An 18520-nucleotide genomic window follows, 5' to 3' on the forward strand; every position below is an offset into this window, starting at 1 on the left:
CAACACATAAATACATGATTTTTAAAAATGTGCTACACTATGGGCTAAAGGCCATTTGTAGGCAAATGGATGGAACTAGAAAAGATCATCCCAAGTGAGGTAACTCAGATCCAGAAAGACACTCATGATATGTACTCACTTATAAGTGGATATTAGCCACATATTACAGGTTAACCACAGTACAATACACAGACCTAAAGAAGCTAAATGACAAGGAAGACCCTAGGGATGATGCTAAATTCTGATTCAGAAGGACAAATAGAATAGATGCCTTAAGCAGTTGAAGAGAAAGAATAGGATTGGATCCTACCACAGAGGTCCTCTGAAAGACTCCACCCCGGTGGGGATCCACGCAGATGGCAAACTCTGTGGTGGAGCACAGGAAGTCTTATGGAAGTGTTGGGGGATAGAAGGACCTGTAGGGCACAGAAGCTCCACAAGGAGATCAATGGAGCCAAAAACCTGGGCCGGCGGTGGGGGCGGGGCATGCTGCAGAGACTTATGCACCAACCATGGACCATGCATGGTGGTGACCTAGACCCCCTGCTCAGATGTAGTTGTTAGGCAGCACAGTCTCCTTGTGGGTCCCATAATATGGGAGTAGAGCTACCTCAGACATGGACTCTGCTGCTCATATGTTGATCACTTCCCCCTGGCAGGGCAGCCTTGCCAGGCCTCAGAGGAAGAGGATGCATGCAGTCCAGATGAGACTTGATAGGCTGAAGTCAGATGATAGGGGAGGAGGGCTCCTCCTTTCTGAGGACTAGAGGAGGGAATCGGGGGGGGGGGGGGTGACTGGAATTAGGAGACCAGAGAAAGGCTATAATTAGGATATAAACTGAATATGTTTTTAAAATTAAAAAAGTAATTATGAATAAACATTTAAAAAGTAAAACACACACACACACACACACACACACACACACACACACACACACACACACACACAATCAACAAGAGCCAGGACAATATGGTACTTTTTAGAGCAAAGCTATCCTACCACAGCAAGCCCTGAATATTATAACACAACTGAAGGACAAAAAAATTAGCTTAAATCCAATTGTATAAAGCTGATAGAGGCTTTTAAAGAGAAAATTAATGAGTCATTTAAAGAAATAGAGGAAAATATGATAAAAAAGATGGAAGTCATTAATAAAGAGTAAATGAATCTCTTAAAGAAATAAAATTAAACAGGTAAAGGAAATGAAATGAAACTGTGCAAGACTTGAAAAAATGGAAGTGGAAGCAATAAAGAAAACACAAACTAATACTATATTGGAGATAGAATACCTAGGAAAGAGAATATAAAAAAAGACACAAACATGACCAACAGAATGCAAGAGAATCTAAGGTATAGAAGATATGGGGGAAGAAATTGATACATCAGTCAAAGAAAATGTTAAATCTAAAAAAATATTGACATAAAACATCCACTACATCTAGGGGGAAATAACAACAGACACTGAGGAAATTCAAAATAATCATTAGGTATTAGTTCAAAAGCCTGTACTTTGCAAAATAGGAAAATCTTAATGAAATAAAAGAGAAAATGAAAGATAGCCTTGAAAGTATTTGGTTTTGTTGTTGTTGTTGTTGTTGTTTTGTTTTTGTTTTTTCACATTTCTTGTTTTTTAATGTGTGCATTCAGTAAGCATACAGCAAACATAAAAGAAAAATAACAAATATAGCCATATAGACAAAGGCAGCAGACTCGTTACAAAACACCAAACCAGGTGACAAAATATGACAGAGACACCTGGAGTGGCCTGATTGAGAGCAAACAGAGGTGGCATTATTAAATTGGGAGCTTACAACAGGAGACAATTTGTTGAACAGAACACCAACAAACAGCTCATTCCATAAGAACAACAATTAATAAATGGGACCACCTGAAGCTGAAAAGTTGCTGTAAGGTTAACGGCACTCTAAATAGAATGAAACAACAGCCTAGAGATTGGGAAAAGATCTTTACCCACCCTACATGTGACAAAGGACTAATATTCAAAATACACAAAAACACCAACAAATAAGTAATCCAAATTTAAAAATGGGGCACATGGAAAACAGAGAGTTTCAATAGAGGACTCTCAAAAGTCTGAAAAGCATGTAAAGAAATGCTCAATGTCCCTAGTCATCAGGAAAAGACAAATCAAAACTTCTCTGAGTTTCCATGTTATGCCTATATGAATGGCTAAGATCAAAAATCTCAAGTGACAGCATATGCTGGCAAGGACATGAGGAAGAGGAACATTCCTCCATTGCTGGTGAGAGTGCAAACTTGTACAACCACTGAGGAAATCAACCTTGTGCTTTCTTAGAAAATTAGGAATAGTTCTACCTCAAGACCCAGCTATAACACTCCTAGGAATATATCCAAAGGATATTTGCTCCACCACACCACAAGGACACTTGCTAAACTACGTTCATAGGAGCTTCATTTGTAATGGTCAGAAACTGGAAATAACCTAGATGTCCCTCAACAGAAGAATGGATAAAGAAAATGTGGTACATTTATACATCAGAATACTACTCAGCTATTAAAAACAAGTATATCATAGAGTTTGCAGGCAAATGGATGGAAATAGAAAACATTATCCTGAGTGAGGGAACCCACATGGTATGCACTCACTTTTAAATGGATATTGGCCATAAAGTACAGGATTACCAGGCTGTAATCCACAGACCCAAAGATGCCAAGTAACAAGGAAGGCTCAAAGGAAGATGCTTGAATCTCATGCAGATGGTGAAATAAAGTAGACATCTGAAGTATATGGAGAGGGCTGAACTGAGTGGAAGAGAGATGGGGAAGAAAAGAAGGGTGGGCTCTCTCCTCCCTCTCTCTCCTCCTTACTTCCTCTCACCCTCACCCCACCTCTTCTTCTTACTGTCTCTGTCTCTGTCTCTCACTCTTTCTGGGGTAGCCCTCCCCCCCTTACCTTTTCTCCCATGCGTATTTAATAAACTCCATATAACATAAAAAAGAAAGAAAGAAAAGAAGGGTGGAGGTCAGGAAGGGGGATGGGGGAGTCCTGAGAGAGAGAATGGAAATCAGTGGTGAGAAAGGTGGGAGGCTTCCAGGACTCTAAGAAGATGACCTCAGCTGAGATTCCTAGCAGCGAGGGGTTAAGGAGCCTGAACTTGCCACCTCCTGTAGACAGTTGGGACCTCCAGTGAAAGAATGAGAACACCAACACACCCACAAATCCTTCAACCCAAAATATTTCCTGCTTACAAGAAGAGCAAGGATAAATATGGAGCAGAAAAAAAAAAAAATGGCAAACCAATGACTAGCCAACTTGAGCCCCATTCGATGGGAGAGAGACAGCCTTGGAAACTATTAAGAATACTGTGCTATGCTTTCTGACAAGAACCTAACATAACTGTCTTCTGAGGGGCTTCATCCAGCAGAGACCCACAGCCAAAGGAAAGACAGAGCTCAGTGAGTTTTGTAGAAGGGGTGAGGGAGGATTGAGGGAGGTTTGAGGGAGCCAGAGAAATCAGAGCCACCACATGAATACTGACAGAGTAAATTAACCTGGGCCCATTGGAGCTCATAACGACTAAATCACCAAGCAAATAGTATGCATGTTCTGGACCTAGGCCTCCTACACCTCTGTAGCAGATGAGCAACTTGTTCTTTATGTGGGTTCCCTAGTACTAAGAGCCAGTGCTGTCTCTGACACTGTTGCCTGCTTTTGGACCCCTTTCACATAGCTGGGATGCCTTGTCTGGCTCCACTGGGGATGGATGTGCCTAGTACCACTGACTTGATATAACAGGGAGGTTGGCACTCATAGGAGGACGCCCCCTCTCTGAAGATAAGGGAGCGATGGGATGGGGAAGGGACTGTGAAGGAGAAACTTTGAGGAGAGGAGGGATGGGGCTGTGACCAGGCTGTAAAATGAATTAAAAAAAATAAAAATAAGTAAAGATGAGAAATTTTGATATATCATTAAACAACCAAATGCTGATTTCATCTAATATAATTCAGTATGCATAATTTATTGTAATATTATAATAGCATTTTTTATATTTGAAATTGAAAACAACTTGTATAAAATTTAAACTCATATACTTTTCTTACTCCAGCTCCAGGCAGATTATGTGATTTTTGCACACATATAAACTCTAAGACTCCTGGATGAATTATTCTCACAAAATTAGTTTTATATATACTATATTAATATTAAAATCCAATGAATACACATTAATTAATTTTTTTAAAGTATTAGCTTAGTTTAGGAATAAAAAATAAACTTCTGTGTTGACTATGTAGCCTAGTTTATGGAGTTTTTCTGAGGCATTCACAAAGCTCTGGGTTCTGCTTGAAGTGAGTGTGGTAACATACATCTACAGGTATTTGAGAGTTAGAGGCAGTAGAATTAAAAGTCCAAGGTCAAGTGCTAAAGATATGGTTACATGGTTAAGAGACTAGTTGCTCCCCAGAGTACCCAGGTACACAGACATAATATGCAAGCAAAACACCCATGCATATAAAAAAATAAAAATAAAATTTAATCTTTGAAAACGTTAAGGTCAGTTCCAGCTCTGTGTTCCCCATTGCTAGGAGTCTTTGCTTGGGGTACTCTTGTAGATTCCATGGAGTTTCAATTGTACTAGGTTCCTACTTGTAACCAAGTAAGGCCTCATGTAGACGGCTTGGGGGCACTGACCCAGCCATAAAACCTTCTATCCACAGTTTGTCCTGCCTTCAGTGTGTTAAGGGCCCTGAGCTTAACATAACCACCTGAGGGATTTTATGCAGCATTTGATGAGAGCAGATGCATAGTACCATAGCCAAACATTAGGTGGAGCTCCAGGAGTCCTGATGACTAGGGCAAGGAAGGTTCTGACAAGCACACTACAAGGACATGGCCCATAGAATCTACTAACAGAGACTCATAGGGTTTGTACAGATCAAGGAATCTATAGGCGTTTGACCTAGACCCCCTGCATAAGTGTTACGGCTGAGTAGCTGGTGTTTTGTGGGACTCCTAACACAGAGCAGGGGCTGTCTGTCTCTGACTCTTTAGCCTGCATGTGGGGCCGTTTCCCTTCTACTGAGTTGCCTCGGCCACTTTTGATGTGATGGTATGTGCACAGTTTTATGGTAGCTTGTTATGCTGTGTTTTGCTGATGTCCTTTGGATGCATGTTCTTTTCTGAGGGGAGATGGAGGGAGGGTGGATCTGGGGAGAGAGGAGATAAGGAGAGACACTGGGTGAGGGCAGAGAGTAGAAACTGTAGTTGTAATACAATATATGAGAGAAGAAAAAATAAAGACACTTTTAGTTATATATTGATTTCAAGACCAGCATAGGGTACATGAAACTCTGTCTTAATAAAGGGGGAGTGGGGACCTATATTTCTACCATCAGGTTATGTCATATATACCGCACATTATCCTTGCAGGATAAATAGCATGTGTGAAACTTACTGCAGCATTTTCTTCATGTATTCTAGAAAATTCCAAGGTGGATTTGATAGGAAGTGGTCAGGATGGCTACTCACCTTAAATGTTAATCTCCAAGTAGTGGTCACTTAAGTGAAACATGCTTATCTATCACAACAGGAATTAGGCATGGATGCCATGGGCTCTCTCAGCCTTACTGCTTTTTTTTTTCTAAGGAATAACATTATGGTTCTTAATGTTTGTACAATCCCCAGAAATCATGGTAGAGATGCACGTTGCAGGAAATTACAAGAATAGCATATATCTTCTCCATTCCTCCCCTGGGAAGAGCACACCAATTGGTTACCTAGTGCCAAACTCATGGCCCTGAAAGTATCCATGCAAGTGAGATTATATGGACTATATAGGATATATTTAGGTATATGTGTGCATATAAATAAACACACATGACTATTATTTATCAATTAGTGAAAAAAGTTGCCATGAACTGGAGGAGAACAGCTAGGAATATGTGGAAGGGTTTGAATAGAGAAAAGAGAAGGGAGATGCTGCAGTTATTGTATCTCAAAATTAAAGAAGAAATAATTCTTCATTATAAATATTGCAGATACTTTGCACAAACACCGTCTAAGTTCCATATTTAACAATATAATCATCTGTGATGTAATTTGTATTCAAAGAAGCCAGGTATATTAAGAAAATGGCGAAATATATATATACATATATACATATATATATATTTTTTAAGTTGTTCGTTGTCCTTCTGGTTATATTTATCTGCTCTCTATCCCCAAAGATCCTGGATGAATGTAGCAATCAAAACATCTTACCAAGTAGCTTCATCCAGCAGAAAGTCAAACATGCCTAAAGGACTTAGCATTCAGCTCCAACTACTTTAGATGTCTGCCGCAAAATACTGATGTGTGAGGTGAACGAAAAAAGGACAAGAACCTCTTGCCTGAAAATGTCTTCCACTCAGATAGGAAACGAAGGAAAACATGAAGCTACATGGATTTAAACAAAAAAACTTAGGGCTCTTATTTTTTCTGTGTTGAAAGCTTTATTCTGATTCCTGGGTGGAACATTCTTATCTGCTTGACTTGACTGCTGGAATTACTTTATTAGAGTCTTTATACTGTTCAAAAATTGTCTATGTCTATTCCCAAAGTGGAGTTAGAGAGCATCTCCCAAGTCCTCATACAGGGATCCACACTAAGTCAGCTATCTATTGCTGTGAGAAAACACTTGAGAAAATCGATTTAAATGAGGAAGGACTTGTATTGGCTCACAGAGTCCATAATTTAACCAATGCTGACTTGGCTCTGTTGTTTCTGGGCCTGTGATGAGGCTGAACCTCCTGGCCAGGAGTATTAGAAGGAGCAAAGCTACTCTTATCATTTTAAATAGAATGAAAAGAAAGAGAGACAGAAGGAGACATAAGAGAAACATACCAAGAACAAAATGAACCTTCAAATGCACAAGCATTGGATGACTAATTGCTTCTAATTACCCCTCTTAAAAGTTCAATTACCTTTAAATCCTCATTCAATTATGAATCCTTACAAGGATCAACCCATTGGAAAGGTCAGAACTCGAAGGATCAAATCACCTATCAGTGGCCTCACCTCTGAGAACTGCTAGACTAGAAATTGAGTCTTCAACATGTATGACTTTGGGAGACATTTTAACATCTAAAACCTTAATACCAGCCTATTAGATGCCTGTCCTACCTATGCATTTTTTAAAAAATTTGGGCTTTTTAATTTTTATTAATTTATTCAGATTACATCTCAATTGCTATCCCAGCACTTGTACCCTCCTATTCCTCCCTCCCTTTCATTTTCACCCTATTCCCCTCCCATAGGTTTATTCTTTCTCAAATGCCACCAGGCCTCCCCACCATGGGGAGGTGGTCAAATATGGGGCACCAGCGTTCATGTCAGAGTCAGTCTCTGCTCTACACAAAACTGTGGAGAATATCCTGTGCTTTATGGTGTATGACTGATGGTTAAGAACATTGGCAGACCAGAGTTACCAGTTCTTTCAAAATTAAGGTCTGAAAAGTGAGGTTTACAGAGTGTTTCCTTCTATCATGTTTCTGTCTACATGGAAACATTAAAAGTTATACCCCCTGGAAATTTCCAGGTGTTGACTTTGTTTCCATGATAGGTAAGATTTTCTTTTTACTTTTGACCTCAGAGCTGAGTCTTTCTCATTGTATTTAATGGAACAAGTGTCATATTACAATTTTTATTCATTATTGTTTCAACATACTACCAGAATGGAATTTGGGAGCAAAAAGTAGAAATGTAATAATCTGTTTTTTTAAATTATTTTTAATTATGTGCATATATTTGTGCCTGTGCCTATGTGTGTTCAGATGCAGATGGGCACTCACAGGAAACAGAGGCATTGATATCTCTAAACCTGGAGAAGAGCACCTAGGAGACACCCTGCATCGATACTAGAAATCAAACCCAGGTCATCTGCATCTTAACTGATGAAACTTCTTTTCAGTATGCAGGTAATAAACTATATAGAACATGGTTCAAACAGAATGTGGTAAATCATTTTCCTAATTGTATATAGTAGACAGATGAGGGAACAGTACTTATGTGGCTATACTGTCTTTCTGTTAAAGTTTAGTAGGAATTTTAAAGGAATGCTAACAGAGATGTTATATCTGCTTTCCCCTGACATATTTTGCAAAATGTTAGGTATCACCTAAAGCAACAAACTGAGAAAAGAATCTTCTTTGTTAATTGCAGAACAATTACATAATAAAAGTATTTTCTCCTGAATATTAAAAAAATATATAGATATCACGTAGCATTGTAACAGCAGTTATAAACATAGAAAAAGAAGAGAGATACAGAAAAATCAACTTATCATGGTAAATATTAAACATGAAGTAGAATACACACTGTAGATTACTTTTAAGGAGTCTAGAGTGGAGGGTTCTGAAGCCATGTTTTTGCCTAGCAATGAGACTTAGAAAGAGAAAACCAGGCTGTAGATCTTAGATAATCAACCAATGGACCTGTGTTCCAGAACTGTTACTAGTGGGAAAACAGCATCATATCTATGGATCTTCTGTAGATACCCCATGTGTCTACATTGCTAGGACTTGGTCATTTTGCTATTAAAATAAACATATTCTGTGTTATAAATTTATGAAAAGTATATTTTATTAATTTGGCATTTTTGAACGTTTGCCTTCTCTCTTAAAGTTTAAAAAGTCAGGATACCAGGATGAGACCTGATTAGCTGTGATCATATGTTGGGGAGAGGAGGTCCCCTTCTGTCACAGATCTAGGGGAGAGGAATAGGATGAAAGAGGGAGGGAGGGAGGGGGAATAGGAAAATACAAGTGAGGGGATAACAACTGAGATGAAAGCTGAATAACTTACATAAATAAATAAATTTTTTTCTTCTTTTTCTTTTTTTTATTAATTTATTCTTGTTACATATCAATGGTTATCCCATCCCTTGTATCCTCCCATTCTTCCCTCCCTCCCATTTTCCCATTATTCCCCTCCCCTATGACTGTTCCTGAGGGGAATTACCTCCCCCTGTATATGCTCATAGGGTATCAAGTCTCTTCTTGGCAACCTGCTGTCCTTCCTCTGAGTGCCACCAGGTCTCCCCCTCCAGGGGACATGGTCAAATGTGAGGCACCAGAGTACGTGAGAAAGTCATATCCCACTCTCCACTCAACTGTGGAGAATGTTCTGACCTTTGGCTAGATCTGGGTAGGGGCTTAAAGTTTACCGCCTGTATTGTCTTTGGCTGGTGCCTTAGTTTGAGTGGGAACCCTGGGCCCAAATCTGCCTATCATAATGTTCTACTTGTAGGTTTCTAGGACCCTCTGGATCCTTCTACTTTGCTATTCTCCCATGCTTCTCTCATCTCGAGTCCCAATAGGATGTCCTCCCCTCTGTCCCAGTTCCTGGTAAGTGAAGGCTTTCATGGGACATGCCCCTTGGGCTAGTATGCAGATATAAATGAGTATATATCATTTGACTCTTTCTGCTTCTGGGTTCTGCTCATTATGATCATTTCTAGCTCAATCCATTTATCCACAAATTTTGGGAATTCCTTGTTTTTAATAGCTGAGTAGTAGTCCATAGTGTATATGGTACCACAGTTTCTTTATCCATTCTTCTACTGATGGACACTTAGGCTGTTTCCATGTTCTGGCTATTATGAATAAGGCTGCTATGAACATGTTTGAGCAAATTTTCTTGTTGTGTGCTGGAGCATCTTCTGGGTATATTCCAAGGAGTGGAATAGCTGGGTCTTGAGGAAAGCCCTATCCCAGTTTTCTGAGATAGCTCCAGATAGATTTCCAAAGTGGCTGTACTAGTTTGCATTCCCACCAGCAATGAAGGAGTGTTCCTCTCTCCCCACATCCTCGTCAGCATGTGGTGTCACTTGAATTTTTTATCTTAGCCATTCTGATGGGTGTAAGATGGAATCTTAGAGTTGTTTTGATTTGCATTTCCCTGATGACTAAGGAGGTTGAGCATTTCTTTAAGTGTTTCTCAGCCATTTGATATACCTCTGTTGAGAATTCTCTGTTTAATTCCAAGCCCCATTTATCAATTGGAGTCTTTGGTTTGGTGGTGTTTAATTTCTTGAGTTCTTTACATATTTTGGATATTAGACCTTTGTCAGATGTAGGGTTGGTGAAGATCTTTTCCCAGTCTGTAGGCTGTCGCTTTGTTCTCTGACAGTGTCTCCTGCCTTACAGAAGCTTCTCAGCCTCATGAGGTCCCATTTATTAATGGTTGACATTAAGGCCTTGGCCGTTGGTGTTCTGTTCAGGAAGTTGTCTCCTGTGCCAATATGTTCCCCACTTTTTCCTCTAAGTGACTTAGTGTCTCTGGTTTTATGTTGAGGTCTTTGATCCACTTGGATTTGAGTTTTGTGCAAGGTGACAAATATGGGTCCAGTTGCATTTTTTTACACATAGACCTCCAGTTAGACCAGCACCATTTGTTGAAGATGCTATCCTTTTTCCATTGTATGGATTTGGCTTCTTTGTAAAAATCAAGTGACCATATGTTTGTGGATTCATATCTGGGTCTTCGATTCGATTCCACTGATCAACCAGCCTGTTGCTGTGCCAGTACCATGCTGTTTTAATTACTATTGCTTTATAGTACAGTTTGAGATCAGGTATGGAGATTTCTCTGGAGCACCTTTTATTGTACAAGATTGTTTTAGCTATTCTGGGTTTTTTGTTTTTCCATATGAAGTTCAAATTTGAACTTTCAATGCCTTTAAAAATTGTGTAGGTATTTTGATAGGGATTGCATTGAATCTGTAGATTGCTTTTGGTAGGATGGCCATTTTTACTATGTTAGTTCTCCCGATCCATGAGCAAGGAAGATCATTCCATCTTCTCAGGTCATCTTCAATCTCTTTCTTCAGAGTTTTGAAATTTTTTTCAAACAAGTCCTTCACTTGCTTAGTTAGAGTAACTCCTAGATATTTTATATTGCTTGTGGCTAATGTGAAGGGTTTAGTTTTCCTAATTACTTCCTCTGGAAGCTTGTCATTTGTGTATAGGAAGGCTACAGACTTTTTTGAGTTAATTTTGTATCCAGCCAATTTGCTGAAGGTGTTTATCAGCTGTAGGAGTTCTCTGGTGGAAATTAAAGAAAACATCCTGGAGATGACAAACTAGGGATGTGACATGCTCCAGTAGTCTCTCCATTCATAGCCATTCAAGACACAGAAAATACAAGTTTTTGCCAACACAGATGAAGTCACACTTGCTTTGTGGCCTACTCATCAATCAGATCATAAATTTAATTCAAGGCAGAAGGAGCAAGTAGCTTGGCTTCAAGAAATGTTGTTCTGTGCAGTGCTACAATGTATTTTGTTATAGTTTAATGTAAACAAGATATTCTAATGTAGTTGTTTTCTATTGAAGTTTGGTGATACAGAGGGTCTCTGCTCATCCCCTCATAGATCAATGTTCCCAAGAAACAGCTTTGAAGTATACATAGGAATAATACACTTCTTCAAAAGTACATGGGCATTCAATGAGAGCATGAATGGCGATAAATCAAAAGGACGAAATAGAGGAATGCATGCTGCGATTGAACAGAGTCACTAAAGTGGAGATTCAGATTTGAAATCAGTTAATATGTTTTACTCATATAATTTCAGTGAGGTCTGCTATAAGCGTATTTGGACACATGACCTTTTAGTGTCCTGGCAGGATAGGATTTTAACCTGGGTGTTATGAGGTGTATCTGATAAAACTTTAATGCATGTTTGACATTTTAAAAGATAAGTAAGTTTTTAATAAGTTACTAAACTCTCACAAAAATTAAAATACCCAATAAGAATACATATTATTAAGAAAAAGGTTTTAAAATTAGTGAGACATAAGTTAGGCAATAGTTATGAATAAGCATCGATTTCAATATTAAAAGAGAGAAGGCCCTTATGTTTAAATACATTTCTTAATGCATTAATAATATCAATAAACATTAATCTTATTTTTCAATGACAATATTCTTATCTTTTACTGCTTTATCCTATATTAATACATTATTAATAAAGATTATATCATCACATTAGAAATTTTTCTATTTGTTACTCTGTCTTTGAATAGATAACTCTTTAATTTTTATGGTGGACTTTTTCAACCACATTCTTCAAATAAATACTGGTTTCTGCTGCATATATTTTATTACCTTTGTTCTGTGTATGTGAGCATGCTTAGGCATGCTACAGCTTGTGTCTGGAGATCAGAGGAAAACTCATAAGATTTGGTTCTTTCTTCCAAAATGTGCATCCTGATGATAGGCCCTTTTACCACTTTAACTTTTATCACTGAGCCTTTTCATTGACCCTTAAAATAGCTATTTATATTATAACTATATAATTATATAGTTACTATATATAGGTGTATACAATGTATCTCATTATCATTAAGTTAGTGGAAAAATTGTTTTCACGTAAAGACATAGCTTCTTAATGATGCCGTTTTTCTTCAATATAAAAATATAGGTAAGGGTTTGAATAAAAACTCAATAGAGAGCTTGCCTAGGCCAAGGGAAGCTTTTTGGTCAACTCCCTACAATGGGGGTAAAGGTGGATTAAGTAAATACAGGTCTGAGGACATGGCACAGAGAATAAAACAATTGTAAGGCAAGTATAAGAAACAGGTTTCCTATCAATAGAATTCATGGAAATGTGGGGTTGGTTTGCTCCTCATTTGGAATCCCAACATGGAAGGCAGAGACAAAGGACTCCCATAGCAAGCCGATTAGAAAGTACTTGCCAGGCTAGTAAGGGAGGTTGATTGAAACACTCCACCTTGATGAATAATTGTGAGAGTGACTGAGGATGATTTCTGACACCAACCTCAAACCTCCCCATACATGTGCACACATGTGCACGTGCACACACATATCTATGCCAATACACATCCAAAATATACACACATACATACATACTACACCAACATGAAAATGGAAAAAGCAAAATTAAGATGTATGTGAGAATAATAAAGAATTGAAAATTGTATATACATATATAATTATATGAGTATTTTATATGTTTTTCTGAAAACTAAGTTTAAGACTGAAGTCTAACAATTCAAAATAAAATCAAAATAATAACGCTTTATAATCTGAGACAAAGGAAATGTATTTCTATAATAATGAGAAAATATTTCTTACATGTGCAATGTGTCTTCATAAGATAAACATTATCTTTTCCTTTGCCAATAAATTATCATAGCCTTTCAAAGAGAAATGCATAAAAGTTTTGTTTCCTACATAATTAACAAAATGTCACCAAATTAATTCAGATAGAAAGGACAGTTTCTAATGTGGTGATTTTGTGAAGGAATAAAAGAGTGGCTACAGATGATAACTTTATAAAATAATATTTGTAGATAGATTAATACTGAAAGTAAGCGAAGAAGTAGGTACTGAGCAACCAATATCTCAATGTCCTTATTTTTACTCTAGAAAGACAAATACTGTACATTTAGTCCTCATTTATTAGTTAGTATGTTTGCTTTATTAATTTATTCTCACCCACATCTTCTATCCTCCCCCAGCCTGCTCCCCTCCCCCTCATATCCAATCCCCCTCCACTTCCCGTCAGAGAGGGCAGACTTCCCAAAGATATCAATCAAACTTGACATATCAATAAGATTTTCCACCCCTCCCTCATATTATGTCTGCACAAAGTAACCCACTTAGAAGAAGAAGGATTCCAATAGCAGGCAAAAGCATCAGAAGTAGCCCTTGCTCCCTCTGTCAGGAGACCCCCAAAATAAATCCACCAGCCTAAATAATCATAGTTTAGGCCTATACAGACTTCTTAATGGTAGATTCCATAATCACTCAGTTCCTATGAGTCCAGGTTTGTTGATTCTGTAGGTTTTCTTGTGGTATTCTGGGTCTTTTCACTCCCTCTATCTTTCCTCCCCCTCTTCAGCAGTGTTCTTGAATTCCACTTAATGTTTGGCTGTGGATCTCTGCAAGTGTTTCCATTAGTTTCTGGATGAAGACTCTTTGATGACAATTGAGTTAGGCATCAATCTATGAGTATAACAGAATACCATTAATATCATTTTATTGACTATTTTTTGACAGTTGTATTTGGTTCTACGCTAGGTCCCTGGGCCAAATAGCATCTGATTTCTGGCCCTCCAGGCAGTGGGAGAAGTAGGCTCCCTCTTGTTGCATGGGTGTCAAGCTGGACCAGTCATTGGTTAGCAAGGCCTGTTTTTAATATCTGTGGTCTGTATTTTGTGATACAATGGGAAAATGAGAAGTGACATGTGGGAGAAGAGTTAAGAGAGAAAGAAAAGAGAAAGTTGAAAGAAAAATCGGAGGAAGAATATAAAAGCTTATAACTTTTCACGGAATCATTTTACATTTCACTTCCATTGTAGGCGTTTGACATGGTGTAAATAACATGTAGAATAGCATGCTTTTCACTTAAATATCAGAAACTATGCCTATTATACCTTATTTGAAAGGAATATAAATATAACCCCAATGCCTATATAGATTGTTAAAGGATTACAAGCATTTAAATATTTTAGGAAAAATCTATAATTTTCTCAGCTAGCTCCAATTATTCAAAACATCACATTTTGTTTAGTACTTCAAATAACTTTCAAATGAGAATTGTATAATATTCAAACTACATTGATAGAAATGTTCTCTAAAACAAGAGAGAAGAAGAATGCAAGATGGTCACTGAATTTAGTCTTCCCAGAGGAGGAAATTGGGGTGTCTCTTAAAGGTGGAAACTATATTTTTTTTATAAATATAGGTAATTTTATATTTGTAGCTTTTATGTCACTAATATCTAACCTACTACTAGAGCATAAAGCTATAAAAATCTATAGGAAACATTTGAAATATTCTATATAAGCAGATAAGAAATTTAAAACATAGTTAGGGTTCATAATATGAAGTACTACATATGAAATCATTTATAGTAAGAGGCTTTTTACCAAGCGATTAAAATTTACAAAATATTGCTGCTGTGCAATCATGATAATAAAAGACTATTTCTTGAACAAGGTCATTCTTGGAAAACTTAGCTACTATAATGTAATCACTGTTTTAGAAGTTAATTTCCAAAATTGCGCCCTTTTTTCTATCTTGACTTTTTAAAATATATTTTATCAATTTATTCATATTACATCTCAATTGTTATCCCATCCCTTGTATTCTCCCATTCCTCCCTCCCTCCCATTTTTCCCCTTACTCCCTTCTCCTATGACTGTGACTGAGGGGGACCTCCTCCCCCTGTATATGCTCATAGGGTATCAAGTCTCTTCTTGGTAGCCTGCTATCCTTCCTCTGAGTGCCACCAGGCCTCCCCATCCAGGGGACATGATCAAATATGGGGCACCAGTGTTCGTGTGAAAGTCAGACCCTACTCTCCACTCAACTGTGAAGAGAGTCCTATCCATTGGCTAGATCTGGGTAGGGGTTCAAAGTTTACTGCACTTATTGTCCTTGGCTGGTGCCATAGTTTGTGCTGGACACCTGGGCCCAGATCTGCCTATCATAATGTTATTCTTATAGGTTCCTAGGAACCTCTGCATCTTTCTATTTCCCTATTCTCCCATGCTTCTCTCTATCTTGACTTTTAAGAAAATACGTATCCAGCTGCAAGAGGCAGAGGCATTTTACTCACTTTTAATATAAGTAATTCCCATCCAAGTACTAACCAGGCCCAACCCTGCTTAGCTTCTGAGATGAGACGAGGTCGGGTGCGTTCAATTTGACCACGTCCCCTGAATGGGGAGACCTGGGGGCACTCAGAGGAAGGATAGCAGGCTACCAAGAAGAGACTTGATACCCTATGAGCATATACAGGGGGAGGAAGTCTCCCTCAGTCACAGTCATAGGGGAAGGGAGTAAGGGGAAAATGGGAGGGAGGGAGGAATGGGAGAATACAAGGGAGGGGATAACCATTGAGATGTAATATGAATAAATTAATAAAATAAATTTTAAAAAATAAATAAAATAAGTAATTCCTATTTCTAATATGTTCAATAGATAGTAAGCATTTAACATTAAATATGTTTGCTTGATATTATCCATGAACCTCAGTTTGCCAGTTACTAACTTGGAAAGCTGTGATTCTCCTGACTTTCCAGGCTTATCTAACTGCTATAAATGAAACATAACTTAAATTATAAAATAGCAAAAATAAAAACTTTGAAATAGTCATTTTATCAAAAAAAATCACAGATAATTATAAAATCGTCTTAAGGCAATCATCCATTTCCCTCACCAACTCAGTTTTCCACATAAGGCTACCTTACTTCTGCCCTCAGATCTAGGAACATCTGGACCCTGAGCTACACAGGCATCCCCAGCTTCCCTGGCTTGTCTCTTAATCACTATAAGTATTTAGATATAGGGACATTAAACCTCTTATGATCTATTTATTTCAGATATCACTTCTGTCCTTCAAATCCAGACATCAGTAAACACCAAGTGGCAGTCTTGCCAACTTTTGGTCTCCTACGATGATGGGTTGTCCAATCTACCAGAGGGAGGGAATTACACTAGACCCGAACATTTTATTTTACAAATACTGATTATGTCAAAATAATGCACTACCAATTTTAGGTTCTCCTGAGCTGACTACTTTTTGGTTTGGATGAAAACTGTTCCTCATGGGATGATGAGTTTGAACACCAAATCCCTAGGATGTAGCACTTTAGAAAGTGAGGCCAGCATTGGAGTGGATCACTGCTGGTGGTGGGCACTAAAACTTCATCACCGAGTCCCATTTTCACTTCATTCTGTACATCTTGAGGACAAACAGCCACACAGCCATTAGCCCTCCTGCTTCTGCTTGTTGCCAAGTCATTCCTCTGGAACTGGAACTGTGAACCAAAATTGCCTCCCTAAGTTGTTTTTTTCCAGATATCTTATCACAGCAAAGAGAAATATCCAAAGTCCTTACGGTTCCTACTGTAGAGCTGTTTAATGTAAAATGCTAGTATCAATTAAAATAATTTTGTTGATAAATGGCAGGTTGATGATAACATTTCTGTCAAGAATAGTTAAGCATAATTGTGAGATTTAGAAAAAATGCATAGTTTTAGGCAAGACAAAAGGTCAAAAATGCATTAACTATATTGCCATGTTGTAAAAATAAAATAAAAGTTTATAATGATAAGAATGGTCATATCACTAAAAATTTAGAGAAATAACATTTTCCTTCAAACTACTTACTGGTATTTTCATCAATTATAATCTATCTTAATGTTATTTATTTTAGGATCTTTTAAATTTTTTAGTAGAAATACATCAGTTTCTCTCTTTCTTTCAATCCTCCAGTCCTTCTCAAAATCCACTCTCAAGGGATAGGTATTGTCATATGAACACATGCACATAGGAGTGTTTATGCATTCACAAATACAGAAAAGGAAGCTGCTAATTTCATTTGTGTTGTCTTGTGTTTATCGTTTCTGGTCGGACCACTCTGTTCAAGACAACCAATAGGAGGGCTCATCCCAGGGAGAGGCTAATTCTCTTTCTCCCAGCAAACACTGGTTGCCTAATATTTTTGTCTAAGGATGGGCTCACCATGAAAATTTCCCCTTCTATGTTCATATTTCTATTGAGACTGGGATTGTTTGTGTCTTGTGCATGTAGCCATTTCTAGGAAAGACAGTTTCACTGCAGAGTTCTTGGTACTTTGGGTCTGACAATCTTTCTCTGCCTTTTCTGTGACGTTTCTTGAGCCATAGACGCATAAGTTGTAGCATAGATGTAGCCATTGTTCTGATTCCATGAGATCCACTAATCTCTCCTTGTGTCATGCTGTGGCTTGCTGTCATGGTTTGCAATCGCTGGGAAGAGATGTTTTTGTTTTTAATAAGAGCTGTTAATGGCACTTTATCTAGAAGGTGTGGCTCATGCACAAAGGACCTATGCTGCCTTTGGATACAAATTGTGTAATTCTGATCCTAGTAAAAATGTCACACATACACTAATATTGTGTGTTATCACAGATGGACAGAAAATGTGTAGCCAACCAAATAAACTCGAAAGACTAATACCTCCCAGGGAGGAAGAGGAATGGATGCCTGCCCAGGTGACTTCGATGAATTTGTAGTTGCCATGTTAATAAGGCAAATAAATAAAAGCATACATTTGAAAAGAATGAGACATTTTATTTATTTATATAAAAGATGATTTTCTATGTAAAACATCCAAAGGAACTGACATTAGATGAAAAACACAACCTTAACTGGAATACTGACAAAATGCCAACATACATAGCAATAAAAACTCTTTATGATATTAATGAAGACATAAATTAAAATTATTTATTGTCACACACCATTTCTTCAAACACTGGGAAAATTAAGCATGTCTGTAAGTATGTGTTAGGTTAATATATTAAATATTTTAATATATGAATAACAAATACTTTACTAATGAGAGGAACAAAATCATAAACTCCTTAATTAGAAAATCAGAACAGTAAAGATATCAGTGTTTATCTAATTTCTCATTTACAAAATCATTACGAATCCCAGCCATATTTTTTGAAACACGTATAATCCTGTTCTGAGGTTTGCATA

Source organism: Acomys russatus, chromosome 27 (genome assembly GCF_903995435.1).
Source record: "Acomys russatus chromosome 27, mAcoRus1.1, whole genome shotgun sequence".
Taxonomy (NCBI): Eukaryota; Metazoa; Chordata; class Mammalia; order Rodentia; family Muridae; genus Acomys; species Acomys russatus.